At 37.5% G+C, this 17,520-nt stretch overlaps 1 long non-coding RNA gene across 1 annotated transcript in view; it reads left to right on the top strand.

Annotated features, from left to right (window-relative positions):
- The first annotated feature begins 348 nt into the window (after window positions 1-348).
- LOC123784343 (uncharacterized) overlaps window positions 349-17,520 on the top strand; it is a 309,802-nt gene continuing 292,630 nt past the window's right edge. The window contains exon 1 of the long non-coding RNA XR_006777431.2: window positions 349-777. This is a non-coding gene — a long non-coding RNA (uncharacterized LOC123784343). The remainder of the gene's footprint in view (window positions 778-17,520) is intronic.

A 17,520-nucleotide genomic window follows, 5' to 3' on the forward strand; every position in this document is an offset into this window, starting at 1 on the left:
GAGAGGTAATTTGTTTGGGCACTGGTGCGCTGGACTCCACAGCCACAAAAATTCAGCACAGTAGGAAAAACGAGGCAAAGAAGCCAATGTGGTTTACCAGGCCTTTCCAGAGTGCCTGTGTATGCACGGTGCTTGAAATCTGTCTCTCCTTTAAGAAAGGTGCACACTTTATCCCGTATTTCAAAGCTACCTGATCTTTCTTTAAGAAACAGTCAACATTTAAAAATGCATAGTTTGCACCTGTGCAGAGAAGCGCACCCCCCCCCACACCCCAGAAGCCATTTCCAGATGCCAAGAATCGGTGGATAATTGAGGAACACACTGATACATTGATTTGCTTGACTCACAACCAAAGGGAGAACTAATTCGGAAGCAATTTAGTAAAGAAATTAGCATCAGGAAACCAGACTAAATCCCAAGAGGGAAGTGTGGCAGCTATAGGGGAAGTGAATCCTGACCCCAAGCACAGAAGATGAGCCTTGGGATAAACAGGGGGATTGGCCTGAAAACCATGTGAAAGTTTGCCTTAACACAGTGGCTTTCAGCGCTGAAGTTTCATTAATATTACCTGGAGAGCTTTAAAAAACAACATTGCTTCCAAGGCCCCACTAGGGACCAATTAAACCCCAAATTACTTAGGGCAGGGCCCAGACAGAAGTCTATTTAAAACTCCCCAGTTGGTTCTAAAGTGCATCCGGGATTGAGACATATTGCCTTGAAGCTACCGACCTTGAAAACTTCCAGAAAGGCCAAGGAGAGAGACCACTGCTTCCAACGGTAGGAGGAATTTTTCATCTCGGGGGCCAAGAAGGTTTTGCAATCAAGTTTTGACCAGAGATAGGACTGTTCTTAATTCTGTGATTTTTCACTCTCGTTCTCTTAATGTTTATTCCTTGGCTTACTGGATTAGCAAATAATTTTTTTTAAAGGCTAAAGTATTCTGTTGTTTTTATAACCTAGTGAGAAAGTAGGTCTAACAGAAATGAAGGACAGGAAAGAGCCCCAACTGGAGTGGGTTCGTGACGTTAGTCTCTGTCCTGTTTTGAGATTGTCTGGAATGACAGGATTTTATTCCAGCGTTTCATGGAGCTAAGGTAGGATTAGATGGCTAGAAAACACACACACACACACACACACACACACACACATCAGGAAAACATTTTTTATTCTGTTTCTTTTTATTTCAATATGACTATAACCTTCCACTACTCATGATTATAGCACCTATCATTTACTGAACAGCTAATTTTGTTAAGTAGAAGTTATACTAGTTTTATACATGTAATCTCTAATATTCATAATAACCCTGCAAAATACTACTATCATTTTTATGAGGTCAAAACAAAGCCTTAGTAAAATTAGGTATTTTTTAATGTTAAATGTAGTTAAAGGCTGAGCAAGAAATTAAATTCAGGTGTTTGAATCTGAAGCCGGTTTCATTTCAATAAAATTCACTGTTGAACTCTCCCGTGAAATAGGTTCTCTGATGCCTAATGGTAAACACGAAGTGTTGAGTTGGCTCATGTAAAAATCTCTTCTACTTCTTTTGAGGAAGAGAATGATAGATGAAGATTCAAGTAGGTGGGGGACTCTCCTAAAACCGAGGGAAGAATGTTTGGTGTCGGTTAACTATCTCTTTAAGGTATTTTGCTTTATCTTTGGTTTTCTGCAGTTTGAGTATGATGCACCTGGGTGTGGGTGGGTTGACATTTGTTTTGCTGGGTGGGTGTTCTCTGAGCATCCTGCATTCGTGCTTTGGTGTTGGACATTAATTTTGTGGAAATTATCAGCCTTTATTTTGTTTCTTTAAATATTGCTTCTGTTCCTGTCTTTTTTCTCCTTCTTATGTCATGTAACACCTTCTGTAGTTGTCTCGTAGTCCTTGGATATACTGTTCCGTTTTTCTTGTTAGGTTTGCCTTGCAGTCTGCTTTGCTTTGCTTTTCGGCGTTGGAAGTTTTTATTGGCATATCCTTAAGCTCAGAGATTATTTCCTTGGCCATACTCAGTCTAGTAATGAGGTAATCAAAGGCATTCGTCACTTCTGTTCGTGCTTTTGTTTTGTAGCATTTCTTTTTAATTCTTTCTTAGAATTTCCATCTCTACATTCCCATCAGAGACCTTAATGTATGAACCATATAGTCCTGGTCTGATAATTCCAGCATCTCCGTGATATCTGGATCTGCTTTTGATGCTTGTTCTGTCTTTTCAAATTGCATTTTTGGGTTGTTTTTTGGTTGGTTTGTTTTTTTGTCTTTTAGTATGTCTTATACTTTTTGTTAAAAGGTAGACATGGTATGCTGTGTAAAAGGAGCTACAGTAAATAAGTCTTTAGTAATGTGGTGGTAATGTGTGGGGGAGGAAAAGCATCTGTAATCCAATGATTAGTGGTTGGTGAACCTGTGTCCTGGAGTAGGGTATTTTACTTCTTCCAGATCAGTGAGGTTCATATAAACCCCAGCAAATTAATTTCTGGTAAACGTGTTTCTCCTGAGTGCAGACCTTGTTAAGAAGAACAAAGTGCTCTGGCATATTTCAGAATGGTTCCTTGTTTCCTGCCCCTGCCAGAAACATGAGAGGATTTTTCACCTATGTTCACTGTTTCAAACAAAAAATAAAAACCTGGTGGGAGTCCAGGAGTAAAACTCAACAACAATGTGGGGGTCCTCCAATGACTAGATCCCCTGGAGTCTTTAGCTCTCAGACTTGTCTACACTGAGCCTCCAGCAATGGAACAACGACCATTCAGCGCTGGTTCCCATGAAAGCTTCTGCTTGTGGGTTTCATATGCTCAGGGGAGTTGTGATTCTCTGTATCCTCCTGTCTCCAATTTTGTGGGCAACGGTTTGCCCTGTGACCTCGCTTCATTAATGGATTTAAAAGAGTTGTTGATTAAAAAAAAAAGAAATTGTTCAGCTTTTTGCTTGTTAAGATGGACTGGCAACTTCTAATCCCTTTACATGCCAGACCAGAAACTGGAAGTCACTTTAATGTTTTGTTTTGTTTTTTCTTTTTTTCATTTTCTTTTAGCAAAAAATGCAAACTAAACTAGAAAATAATAGCCCAATTAAAGCAATCTTTTGGGACAAAATTCTATTTCCTACTGAGCTTGAGAGAAATTGATGTTATTTTATATTATTTGTGTTGTCTGCATTCATCTCTAGCTATTCTTCCTGGCATGATAAGCCATGATTTACAGGTCACAGATGATCTCACTTATCTAATTTCACCCTCATATCTCAGGTTAGCAGCACTTCAGAATAAGTTTTTCCTTTACAGTATATATTATGTTACATTCTAGAATATTTAAGTAGTTTGTATGTGCCAGGCACTGGACCAGGAGAGAGCTTAATCTCTATTATAAAGACCTTCCTGATACTTTCCTCTAGGCTCATCAATGCCATGTCTCTCCTTATTGATCATCGAGTCTGTTGGCTTTAACTATTTGTCCTGCTCTTTAAAATCTATGTCCTCTAGTTTTTATATATTCTATTACTTACTGACTTATTGCTTGTACAAACATGGGTATCTATAATTGTCTTTAATTTTTTAAACCTGCCTAGATTCTGACATTTTGACAGTTCACAAGGGTATATTTTGACCAACAATCATCTGGTTGTTGACCACACCTAACTCAATGTACCCTATTATGTTTAGAACTTTAATTTTTTAACTCAGTGGAGCAGAGGCTGAGAAGTGCTTGTTCTATGTAGTGAGGTGGACAATTCCATTCCACCCCAACTAATATGCCTAAAACAAAGCCAATTTTAACTCCTGTTGCACTTCTGATCTATAGGAATGTAAGACAATATTTATTATGCCTGTAGGCTTATGATAACGAGTTATGGCAGCAATAGGAAACCAAAATAGAAGGACAGAAGTCATTGCAGATATAAGAAACCAAAACAGAAGGACAAGACAGAAGGCAGTCATAGGTAGGCCTTGATGCCCTGTTGAACATAGGTTTTTCAGAACATCAGTATCTAACAAGGCCACACTGTGACTATGATGGCTTGATAAAAAAAAAAAAAAAAGTTCTGTAATCATGTCTGAACGCCAGCAAAAGCATGACCTTTTAACCATAAAAATGACCCACCATCCCCCCATCTTGGGATATGAGTGAACTACTTCTGCTTTACAAATTACTGCTTTAGCTTTGCTGAGTCTTTGCTCCTAGGTAAGATCTATTAAGATATCCAGATATTTGGGATGCCTGGGTGGCTCAGTTGGTTAAGCATCTGCCTTTGGCTCAGGTCATGATCCCAGGGTCCTGGGATCAAGTCCCACGTCAGGCTCCCAGCTCAGCAGGGAGTCTGCCTCTCCCTCTGCCTGCTGCTCTTCCTGCTTGAGTGCTCACGCACGTGAGCTCACTCACTCTCTCTGGCAAATAAATAAAATTAAAAAAAAAAAAATCCAAATACTTGCTTCATGACCACATCCAATCTAGGATAAAGCCCCCCATCCTTTGAAGTTCCCCCGAATCCCCTAAAACAAGCTCCAATCTTGTAAGTCCTCTTGCTGAGATGTCCCATAGTGCCCCATGATGTTTGTTCTCCATTTCTACAATGACTTACAAATGAAACTTCCAACCACAGGTGTGGTCCTGGAAGTCTTTGCATAACATGGCCAGGAAGTATATCCAAATACATTTCTTGAGGCAGTTAGGTATTTTGTGCAATTTATTTTTACTTTATAATTAGAGGTATCCCAAATAACCAAGTCTGATAACCCAAATCTAGAAGGAATTGTGAGAACTTTCTTGTACCTACCTTTTTCCATTCATATCATTTGTGTCATGCCTGGTGAGTGCACTAATCTAGTCTGTGAATGTGACTCTGTCATGAAGAACTACATTTAGAGGAAGCCAGAAAAGTGAAGACCTGTTCATTTGTAAAGTTGAAGTAAAGGTGTTAAAGGAGGCCAAGCATCCAAGTCCTTGTCCAAGAAAGTAAAGTGGTGTGGATGATGTTTGGTTTGGGTGTTGACGTCACTTTCTTCAGTCAGGTTGAGAAATGACTTACAGAGAGGTTACATACTGTACGAGCCTTGAAATGACACTCTGCAAGGCTTGCTGGGGTGGGCTCACTGCTTAAGGATCTCAGACGGGGCAGTGGCCTGAAATACTTCTATGCAATACAGGTCTTGTTATTTCTAATGATAAAGTATCTCTAAATTCCTATAAAGGTGTTCATTCTATAAAACCTATTCTGGATCTATACTATAAAAAGTAGGTGATAGACTATTTAAATTGCAGTTCATAATTAAATGTTTAAGAATATACTCTAAACTTTGATTTTTTTTTAATTGTTAACATTAAATGTTTGTATAATATTTGTATGGTTTTAAGAAAGTAATAATCTAAGGAGGTACATCTTAAATCTAGGTATTTTCAAGAAAAAGACCGAGAATAGATAAGTATTTTTATAAATGCAGACTGGCTTGGTCATGATAGTCATTTATTTTAGTGGCACACCAAGGGCAGGGCATATGAGTGGTCTGCCTGGTCTGGAGGAAAAGGTTATCACTGATATTTTTTTAGAAATTAAACATAGGATGACCAAAAAACCAGACTGGATTTTAATCAAAATGTTTTTATTAGTTCTCTGCAAAAAGTGTACCCCCCTTGGTGCCTGCGCAGGAGAGACTGAACCCATTGTCCTTCTCCTTGGGAGGTCACTGTTTATCTCACTCTAATGGAATAGAAAGGAGGTAAGTGACCAAAGATAGTAGCAGTCATTGCTGTGTTCAGGGACCAAGTTTTCTCCCATCCAGTTGCTTCCCCGTCCCTTAGGGCATAATCTTCATCTGCATGGTGAAAATCTGGTCCAATTATATTACTAGTGGGAATATAAAATAGTACAGCCACTTTGGAAATTGTTCTGGAGGTTTCTATAGTATAAGTTAAACATCCACTTTCTCTAGAGCCCAGTAGTAATTCCATTCTAGGTTTTACTTGAAGAAAGCGAAAACATATGTTCACACAAAAATTTTAAAAAGAGTTTCCATAACAGTTCTTTTCATAGTAGCTCCAAACTGAAAACAACCCACATTGCCATGAATAGGAGAATGGATGAAAATATTATGGATAAATATATTATAGGATAGTCACACAAAAGATTACTACTCAGCCATGACAATAGATGAAGTATCAGTACATGCAACAACATGAATGGAGAAGTGACATGTGGAAACTAGGAATAATATTCTATATGTTAATTTAAATTATATATATATATATATATGTATATATGTATATATATGTATATGTATACACACACACACACACACATTTGTCAAAATTATCCCCTGAAAATATGCATTTTATACTATGGAAAATATGCCTCAGAACCAAAACACAATGAAAAATGTGTCCCAAGCCCATCACTATTCTATCTTGTGGCAATGGAAAAGAATGCAAAGGAAGAGAAAGCAATTTTTAAAATTTTCACTTTAATTGGGAAAATGGAGTCAAGTGGCCCCACCTGGCCACAAAGAAGTGTGGAGAGTTTTCTCTAGCTGGAGACCATATGTCCGGAGTGAAATTTATTACCTTGGAAAGGAGCAAAGTAAAGGGTAGTCAGACAACTATAAAATTTATAGCTATATGTATAGGTATATAAAATACTCTACAAATATTATTTTGCTTGTTAAAATAATAGTGAATGTTAAAACCATAAGTTCAAGTTGTTCTTAGAGACCCGTAGAAATTCATTTTATCCCAAGTAATATTTGATGTACTGACCATGACATTTTACATTGATCTAATTAAACTGAGAACTAGAAATACCTCCTAAGCTTGACCACATAGACCCTGGAGATCTTGCCATAGCAATGTCTATTTAAATTTTACTTTATTTCAACAATTCGAACTGTTATTGTTTTGATAGCTATATCTACCTACCTTCACTTTGTAGTGTCAGTATTCTGGTATTTGCTACTTTTCTAAAAACTATGGAAATAATATTTGGAGTGATTTTGGTTTATATTTGCCCCCTTGTCCGGAATAACTCTGCAAATTTAATCTTCAAAACTGACAAGCTAAATACTCACACTTAGTAAGATGTAGATTTTCCTCTGCAAAGTAGGAGTTTCTTTTATAAAACTAGCCTCTACTGATTTTATAAAATTTTTAGAAAATTCAGAGTAAAAGAATCAGAATATTTGATAACTGCAATGGCTTTTATTTTTGTACTTTATCTTTTACTCTTCAATTCAAATAATCTTTATTTTATAGCAATAAATATTCATTCCTTTGTTGCCTTTGGGGTTAGCTTCCTAAAAGATTGGTTTCCTACAAGTGATCGCCACTTCCTTCTTCCATTCCCCAGTGCCCTGCCTTGTGCTTCCATTACTCTAAACTGTCTTTAAGTTGCCTGAAAAAATGTTTTAAGATTCAAAGCCTGCTTTTTAAATTCTTAAATGAATTTGACAGCATTCGATATTTAAAAGAAAAGAAAAGAAAAGAAAAATATCTTTTCAGCTCTTTTTCTTTCACTCTCCTTTTCCAAACTGATCAGAGTGTTTCATAAATCCTGTGGCTCTCCCTTGCCTCTGCAAGTGTTGTATTTCTTCAGGTTTCCAATCTCAGCCCATCATCTTCCTTTATCACTCTGTGTCCCCATGACTTTCATTTAGTCTAAACATTGTTGGCGCCCAAATCATTATCCCTGTTCCTTCTGGATCACTACTCCCTCCATATAGATATTTCAAGGTGACCCCAATCTAATCTCTCTGGAAGCTAAACATATCTTCTTTCCGAACTGATCTTCATGTATCTGTTATCTATGCTAAGAACATCATTTTTCATTATGACTCAATTAGAAGTCTTGAAATATTTTCCCAAATTTTAACCTTTTACTGTGTCTAAAAATTCGACCGAATTCTTCTTCTTCTGTCGCCGCCTTCCTCCTCCTCCTCCTCCTCTTCTTCTTCTCCTTCTTCTTCTCCTTCTTCTTCTCCTTCTTCTTCTCCTTCTTCTTCTCCTTCTTCTTCTTCTCCTTCTCCTTCTCCTCCTCCCCCTCCCCCCTCCCCCCCTCCCCCTCCTCCTCCTCCTCCTCCTCCTCCTCCTCCTCCTCCTCCTCCTCCTCCTCCTCCTCCTCCTCCTCCTCCTCCTCCTCCTCCTCCTCCTCCTCCTCCTCCTCCTCTTCTTCTTCTTCTTCTTCTTCTTCTTCTTCTTCTTCTTCTTCTTCTTCTTCTTCTTTAAAAGCTACTCAGTGTCTCAATGCCCCTGTAGCCTTTCAGGTCTTATTTTTCTTTTGTTTGCATTATCACAACAGTATTCTAACTTAACTCATTGTTTCTATTTTAGCCAATTTATCCTCCACACTATTATTAGTTATCTTCCTAAAATATAAAACAATACAGCACTATCCTTAAAGGCATTACTCAAGGATTGCACCGTTTTTCTTTAACATAAAAGCATGTTATCTATCTGTCATCTATTTTATCAAGACTATCAAGATAAATGGGTCAAAAAGCTGATTTTCATGGCATAAGACTCCTGTGTCTATATTTTACTGGCAACGCCTGAGACAATTTTTTATTTTATTTTTTTGCCACTGACTGCATCTTCAAACATGCAGGAACTGATAGGCAATGTGCTTGCGAGCCACATGCCATTGTGCTCATGATCTCTGCAGATTTCCAGAAAAAGAAGAAGAAAAAGATCAACACCAAAACTTCTGAACTATATTTATTGGTTTTACAAAGCACTTAACATCAGTAAACCTGAGCCCCAGCACATGTTAAGCAAGCTTCCCTTTTGGAAAAAGATAGCGAAACCCCAAGGCTAGGTAGAAGGGTGTTTGAGGCCAGCCAGAGTTGGTGGGTATCAAGTATCTTCTTCAGTAGTCATAGCTTTAAATTGTATCTATAATTTTATGGAAGCCTAGAGTGTAACACATAGTAGGCTCTCAGAAAATACTGACCTGAAATTGAACAAGAGAATGAAGAATGGTGATCTCCTATTTCCATTTCCTTTCATTCAGCCATGCATAAAAAGGATCTGTAGAACTCATTTTAGAATAGAACACTGGTACTGGAAAACTTGTCAGTCTTTAGGCTGTAATTGTGTTCAGAAGCCAGTGTGAAAAGAAGCCAGAAACCACTGCATGCTGGCAAGTAACTTCTCCCATGAAGTGTACCGAGAAAGATGTGCGTGAAATTATGAACTAATGCATAGGGTCAGATAAATGCTATAAATTTAACATAGTTTAAAGATCAAGGATTGACAACCTCTGATGGGCAAAGTCACATGCATTTTACCAAGATAGAAAAGACCTGTGCTTTCCTGACTGACATTTAGTAACCATAGACGGGTCTTGTTTCTTTCCTGCATTTCCCTTTGCTCATCATGAAGTGGGGATAGAAACAGTGCTGCTTTGAAGATCAAAAACAATGGCCAGTGTCAATGCCTGTATTTTAGACCAATCATATTAGCTGCTTGCAATTTTATAAAGTCCATTACTCATTTCCTTCAAATGCTACATGATTGGCTGCCAGTACAATGAATTAAACTCCTGAAACACAACCAAGTCATGATGAGCAAAGAAGAGAAGACTGAATTTCCTCTGGGCTAGCTACCCTGGGAATGTTCAGTGCTGTGAGTAAGCAGAAAGTGGAGAACAGGCTGAAGCCCAGGAGAAAAATCACAGCATGATGAGAGAGACATGGTGACATGCAAAGGAGTCTCCTGGCATGCAAATGGCAATAGATCTTCTCTGCAACAAAAAAAGCCAGTGCCTACCAACATGCCCAAAGGAACTGATGAATTCACTGGAAATTTGAAATATATCCACTGTGGGTTCTGTTGAGTGCATGTAAGAGACAAACCTCCCCATTTTTACCCACAGTATTTAGCATTCAACATGGTTGGTAACATGGCGCTGTCTTTTGCAAAGCTGTGTCTTACAAATAGATGCCAAAGAGCCAAACCAAGAAATTAATCTTGTATACAAAAATAGAATGGCCCTGTTTTTGTATTTTATCTTTTTTCCCCCATTTATAATCCCCCTGTGGGTATCAAGTATTCATCATCTGACACAAATCTTTTCCAATTCTTTTGAAATGAGTGGGTGATCTTAAATTTTACACTACAAAGAATTGGAACAAGACCTTGAGTGCAATAAGAATTGGATTCAAATTTTGCGTGTGTCTCAGTTTATGTCATGCAAATGAGATCTTAGGAAAATGCTTGAAAACCTGGACTTAGAATATATAGCATGAAGATATGCCATGGGATATGTCCAAAGGAGGTTTGAAGAATTTGGAACCCATACTGGAAACCTTTGCAAAATTAAGGGTCAATTGTTCTTTTTTAAGCAAGACTAATGTAGTTCCAAACTACTGTCCCATGCTGTAAAAATGTATCAACACAGTACAACTCTTGCCATTCATTGATTTCCTTTTCTTTTTCTTTTCTTTTTTTTTTTTTAAGATTTTATTTATTTGGCAAAGAGTACGAGCATAAGCAGGGGGAGCAGCAGGCAGACGGAGAGGGAGAAGCAGGCTCCCTGCTGAGCAGAGAGCCCTACTTGAGGCTGGATTCCAGCATCCTGGGATCATGACCTGAGCTGAAGGCAGATATTTCACTGACTGAGCCACCCAGGCGCCCCCATTCATTGGTTTCTGATTAAATTTAAATCTCCTATGCCTCTAAGCTCCCTATTTAAAACTTTTCCCTCAGCTGTTTAGTAGTAAGCATCCTGAGAGAGACATAGTACATATAAAAAGCATTAGACTCCATACATCCTCACTGATCTCAATCATGGTCAAGGTTTCCCCAGTGCAAGTCGTCTTGTACTCTGTAAATAGTCTAACATCCCACGCCGGAATTCCCGCACTCGAAATTGCATTGTACCACTCTAAAACTTTTCATGTCATGAGCCTTTTTATTAATAGCATTTCACTTTGACTTGCATTTAAAACTAAGTGCCACAGCAATTTCCTGAGCAATAACTAGAATTTACTGCTGCTTTTCTCCATCTGGTAACCTTTCATCACAAACAGAGATGGATAGCAAATCTAGCCAATTAAAATCTAGACAATATGTGTATATATATTGCCTTTTTATAACTGGAGTTGAGTTTGTTTGAAGGAGGCATGCTAGCCTTAATTAGTGTCATTGTTTACTTAGGACACAGTAGCAAGTCAAATTGCAAAGGAACACCATAGATTATGGTGAAAGTTCCAAGTTTTCTATGTGCAGGTGTGGGACTTCCTGTAGCAGTGTGTTTCTACAGCTGTCGCCTTTCACACCCGTGACAGGGCTGGAGTTTGTCCTTAATGAATAAATGAATCCAACGATCACATATCATCCCCTACATAAATCTTTTTTTTTTTTTTTCATTCTCAGTGTGGCAGTAACTGAAAAACTCTTTGGGCCAATTAATTACCAAGAAGAAAATGTTGGGGATGAGAATATTCTTTCCTGTTTAAAAATGTATTTTTATTTTTTATTTTTTAATATTATCATCTCTGTGGTTAAAGTTGAGAGAATTTATAGAATCAGTCTGTCAGATGATTCACATGCATGCTCCAGAAAAGGTGTACCATGCAGATCCCCTCACTTGAAATCCTCTTCTTCCCATATGTTAAAAAAAAAAAAAAATAGGATATTGACTTTTTTTTTTTAGAAGCTGTAACAATTTTCTAATTTAAACTTGTCTTTTAGAAGATAAAAGTGCATCCTGATGTGAATGAGTGACATGGTCAGTTTCACACAGACAGAGCGTAGATGCAAACAGTCCTATGTGCCAGCTGCTTCTTTAATGAGTGTAATTTAGGTTAATAATCTCCTTGTTTTAAAATAAAAATAATTATGGGGGTAGTTGAGCCTATCAGCCAGTCATTCTTTAATGTGAATGAATTTAAATTATTTTCTTCTTAAATGATATCAGTTGCAGAAATGAGGGGACTAATATGCATTTGGGGGAAGGGAAAGAGGGTTATTGGCATCTTTGACAGAGAAAACAGTGCCAAAAGTTGGAGGATGGAGAAAAGAGATTGGAGAGGGAAAAAAAAGAAGAAGAAGAAGAACAAGAAGAAGGAAGAAAAGAGAAAAAAGAAATGCATAGATCTATAAAGGAGGAGCAGGAAAAGGCACCAAACATAGATTCAACCTATTTCGCTGTTTTGTTGAAAGCTCTCCTACAAGCCTGTTTTTTTATAGAAACTCCTCTTATATGCAGAGTTGCTTAAACTTATGCTTGTTTTAAGAGACCCTGCAATACTGCCCAAACAGACTTTTTTCCCCTTCTAGAAATGGATTTGGAGGCGGTGTATACGGGAAGCGTTAGGGAGACGGGGGCGTCATGATGGCCAGGGTTGGGGGGCTCTGCCAGTGACAGAATAGTAGTGCCAACTCTGTATACGCAGCATCAGGCTCCGTGACCTTTGTCAGATGTCTGTCTCACAAATCTTTTCATTCAAAAAACTGAACAGAGCACTTTTGAACAGTATTTTTCTTTGCATGGCTGCGTTTATCAACTCATAGTAACCAGTAGCCCGTGAATAAGTAATACTGAATCCTCTACAAAAGTTACAGCAAATCCATAAAGTGGATTTGGCCCAAACATTCCTGTAACAGAGGGCAACTTTTGAGAATCCCAGATGTTTACCAAAGCCCTGACCTGCCTCTTTATTTATTTATCTTTATTTTTATTTTTTAAAATTAGATTTTTTAATTTATTAATTTGAGAGAGAGAGAAAGAGAAAATGAGCAGGGGGAGGGGCAGAGGGAGAGGGAGAAGCACACTCCCCACTGAGCAGGGAGCCTGATGTGGACCCTGAGATCATGACCTGAGCTGAAGGCAGATGCTTAACCAACTGAGCCAGCTTAGACTTCGTAGCGGATATAACAGATAAGAATTTTTAATTTAAAGCTTTGTTTATGACTACTTGTATATATTTTGGTGTCTAAAGAAAGGTCTTCTCACTTATACATGTTAACATATGTTTGGCTGTAAGTAGCAGCAAATCAGGTAATAGTAGCTTATTTAATAAAAAATCTTTTAAATATTCAAAAATAAGACCAGGAAAGGCAGTTCAAAGCACGTTCTTTTATTCTTCTATCTACTATTGTCATGTAGGCTTTTTGTAGTTGTGCTTTTCTATTTCCTTCTAGCTGCAAGGTGTCTGCTGTGACTCATGACATCAGCATTTCATTTAAGGGCAAAGGTAGGATGCAAAGCTCTTCCTGTGGAAGTCCCCTAAAAGATTTCTTGTTTATTCTCCTTTGCCATATGGCCAACCCTAGGCCCCGCCACAGGCAGGGTGGATAGGACCATAGTAATGGTAGTTTTAGTCCTATTATGAATCGTCGTCTGAAATTATAAGGGTTCTACCTGCTTCAAAATTGGGGTCTGTGTGGAAAAGATAGAGGTAGATATAAGTATTAAGTAATGATAGTTTCTTCCATATTATCACTGGAAGGAAAAACTAATACTTCTAGTCGAAAGTTTGCTATTGTATTCTTTCAAAGAATATTTGCTATAATTAAATGTATTAACATATCTACGAGCACATGCAGTCTAAATACAGATTGAACTTATTTAAGCAATGTTAATTTATCAGCAGGTTAATTTTCAACTTAGGTAACTGATTAGAATATATAAGAATAGTTTGTATGCCCTAAATATTTTATGTGTTTTTAGGTTTGGATGGTAGTAACATTATATATAAATAAATAATTGAAATAAAATTGAAATAAAAAATGCCTGAAATTTAATGGTGTAGGAATTACAAATTTATTATCTTCCAGTTTTGTGGGTTAGAAGTCCAGTATGGGCTAAAATCAATATGGTGACAAAGCTTTGTTTCATTCTGGAGAGTCACAGGGAGAATCCATGTAACTGCCCATTTCAGCCTCTGGGGGCTAGCCACGTTCCTTGGTTGGTGTCCCTTGTCTTGCAGCTTCAAAGCCAGGAATGGCAGGTTGAGTCATTTCATATCGCATGTTTCTGACTCTTCTTTTATAGTCATATCTTCTTCTCTGACCACAGCTTGGAAGTGTCCTCCAATTTTAAGGACACATGTAATTAAAATTGGGCCCACCCAGATAATCCAAGACTATCTTTTCCTATCATGCTTCTTAACGTTAATCACCTTTACAAAGTCTATCTTACTGTGTGAGAGAACATGTCCAAAGTTTCCAGGGATTAAGGCATGAATATCTTAGGGTGGAAGGGCACTTTTCTCCCTACCACAGCTGACCAACTTATTTTTCCTCCTAATTTTAATGAAACTTATTCATTGTTCCATTCTGACAAAATCATTTTAAAAGTATACCTAATTTTTGCCTTTAGAATCTGAAATATTCCATGATTAATTTTCAAATAACTTTTTGGATGCATACAGCTTTTGAAAGTTTTTCCCTATGTCTGTAATAGTATTTAAAAACCTATATACATATATATAAACGTGTGTGTGTGTGTGTATATATATATATATATATACACGTGTTTGTGTGTATGTATATACATAAATATTATTTAAGGGCATAGATCAGGTTGATCCTTATTTGTAAAAATTTATGTATTATGTCTTCTAACCACCTCTTACATATAGGAAACCTAAAATTGTCCAGGTAAATAGACATAGATGTGTTGTGAAGGGTTGGAGCCAAATAAAACATACACCATGAATTTTCTCTGCCTGGTCAGATCAGACCAACAGAACTTTCCAGTAGATGACGATGTATTCCACCCCTTTGTGTGAGTGGACTTTGCCATTTGGAGACAGGAGTTTCTTCATTTCTCCTCTCAGATAGTCTGTCTTTAGAATTTGTTGCTGAGTGATTCTAGGATTGCTATACTTTGTGGAGGAAGAAAAAGAGGAAGACATTCTTTTCAAACAATATAATACTGGAGAATAAGAAACCTCTTCATGAGTTTTATTTTCTGAATTTTATTTTTTAAAAGTAGAATATGCTTCAGATACTAAATATTTACATTGGCAACTCTTTTTTTTTTTTTTTAAAGATTTTATTTATTTATGTGACAGAGAGACAGCCAGCGAGAGAGGGAACACAAGCAGGGGGAGTGGGAGAGGAAGAAGCAGGCTCCCAGCCGAGGAGCCCGATGTGGGACTCGATCCCGGTACACCAGGATCACGCCCTGAGCCGAAGGCAGACGCTTAACGACTGCGCTACCCAGGCGCCCCTACATTGGCAACTCTTCAGAACTAAGACCTGTTTGATTAGAATTTTGTATAAGGCAGGAGTGATATCATATGATAGTTAATGGTTATTTGCTACATATAATTTTGTGAGGAGAAATGTATCAATATAGACTGAACTTAATGATATTTTAACTAATTACTAAGTTTGGATAAACATTATTTACACTTGTTTTTCTTAGTTAAATCTCTGCTAGATAGAGAAAGGTTATGAATTTTCTTGGTTTTACCTTAGAAAAAAAATCTTCCCAGAGCAGACATTTTTCAAGAAATGAGAAGTTGGGAAAATGTATAAAAATACCAAAGTAACCTGGTGACTTGAAGATTTACTTCAAACTTAAGGGAAGACAGTTTGGAGTAACTCTTATGAGATAATTTATATCATGATTACAAGGGAGAAAATTTTGTTAAGCATCCAGTTCATTTTTTGCCTCCCTGATTTCAGTACAGACGGGTGTATAGCCTTTATTTCTCCAGTGAGGACTTCACGTCAGAAGTAGGTACCGCATGAGTGGTGGATTATCTGCAAAGACAGCTGTCCCAAACCCATTTCTATATGCACGTGCCTCTCTTCTCACTAAAAGGCAAAGACCATTTCCAATCCACTGGCGTCTGGATTGGTCCTGTGACTGCTTTGACCGATAGGAAATGGTGAAGGTGAGCCTGTGCCAGTTCTGAATCTAGGCATAAAGAGGCCTGCTTGCTTCTGTTTTCATTCTGTTGGAACCCAGCTGCCACTTTCTGAGGAAGCAAGTGCAGGCCACTGGAAAGAGAAAGGCCACATGGAGGCTAAACGTGTAACCCAGCTGATAGCCAGTATCAACTGGCAGATCTAGGAAGGAGGTTTCTTGGGCATCCAGCCATAGCTGTACTACTGAATCCCCAGATGAAGGCAACCACGTGAATAATCTAGCCAGTAACACAGGGAGAGAAGAACCATTAAGCTGGGTCTAGCCAGCTGTAGAATCATGAAGAAAACAAAAAACGTATTAAGCCACTAAATTTTGGGGTGGCTAGTTACAAAGTATTAGATAAAGTACATAGTGACATGAATCCTTCTGCTCCATCTGAAACCGTTACCAAAAAAGAGACACAAAGATGTTTTTTAAAAAGAAAAACTTGAAAGATTCTTATTTGCCAAAATGTCTATTATGCCATTCTTTGCCTCTCTTAATTTATATAAAACTCAATTTTTTTAAGTAAAATTTTATTTTTTGGTTCAATTTTCAGCTTTCTTTTTCTAATGATTAACAATGTATATCACAGCTGGCAGATTAGTAAAACCGATCTCCTGTGAAGGACTTAAATTATTCAAAGAATAAGTCTAAATATGAAATTAAATTTTCCCCAAAACTGCATTTGGATCATTGTAGTTATTAAAGGAGGCCTCAGAATTTGGAAGAAAATCTCACTCTAAGACTGAAACAGGAAAAAAACAAAAAACAAAACAAAACAAAAAAACAGCTTATACTAATAAGAGGTAGGGGGGAGCTGAAGTTATCCCATACCTAAGAAATGATTTATAAATGGGTTGATGATAGAGACCTGGGATTAGCCTATGTCTGATCAAGGTAACCAAGTTATAGCCTCAAATAGGCCTGAAATGTGACTGATATAAAAGAAAATTTCAGGCTATTCAATAAGGTTGTACCTTGCTTGATTGATGTAATGGTGCTTGTGGGCACTCAAAAAGAAAAAATGCTGCAGACAATGAATTCTGTGTTTATCCAACACTGTATAGGGAAAGCAGTGCTCTGAATCAAGGAGCCATAATTTTTTAGGTAGAAAAATTCTTGGAGTGGAGTAGGACAATCCATCAATTCACATAACTTCATGCTATCCTGTAAGAACATCCAACTTTCCCTATCCAAATTTTAGTTTATCCAAAACAGCCTTATGACTTACATTTTTGGATTTAAATGGATTGACCCACTAGCAGGGATTTGCTTGTGCACACAGTTGACCTTGATTCTTGGAAAAGGGAGTTTGCTGCTGCTGCTGCTGTTGTTGTTGTTGTTTTGTTTTGTTTTGTTTCATTGTATAGAACACTAAGCCATTGAATTATTGGACATTATCCTAGCATATAATCTTCCAGTAAAATACTTGCTAATGGTGAATGAAGAACACTAGCACCAATTTTCAGATGTGGATGTGATGACCACAGTCAACTGGGGTCGCTTGCTAGCTAAGTGGTTTATTTCCATACTCATTTTATAAATAAAATATGTGAATCAGCAAGATCACAAATGCATAAATGTCCTAGAGCCTTGGGTCTCATATAAGTAGCCAAAACAAAAATGTTAAATCTATAAATATCAGAGTCTAGAGTATATTTTCACGTGTGGTT

The sequence above is a fragment of the Ursus americanus genome, chromosome 4 (genome assembly GCF_024610735.1).
Source record: "Ursus americanus isolate L20-20 chromosome 4, mUrsAme1.1.p, whole genome shotgun sequence".
NCBI lineage: Eukaryota > Metazoa > Chordata > Mammalia > Carnivora > Ursidae > Ursus > Ursus americanus.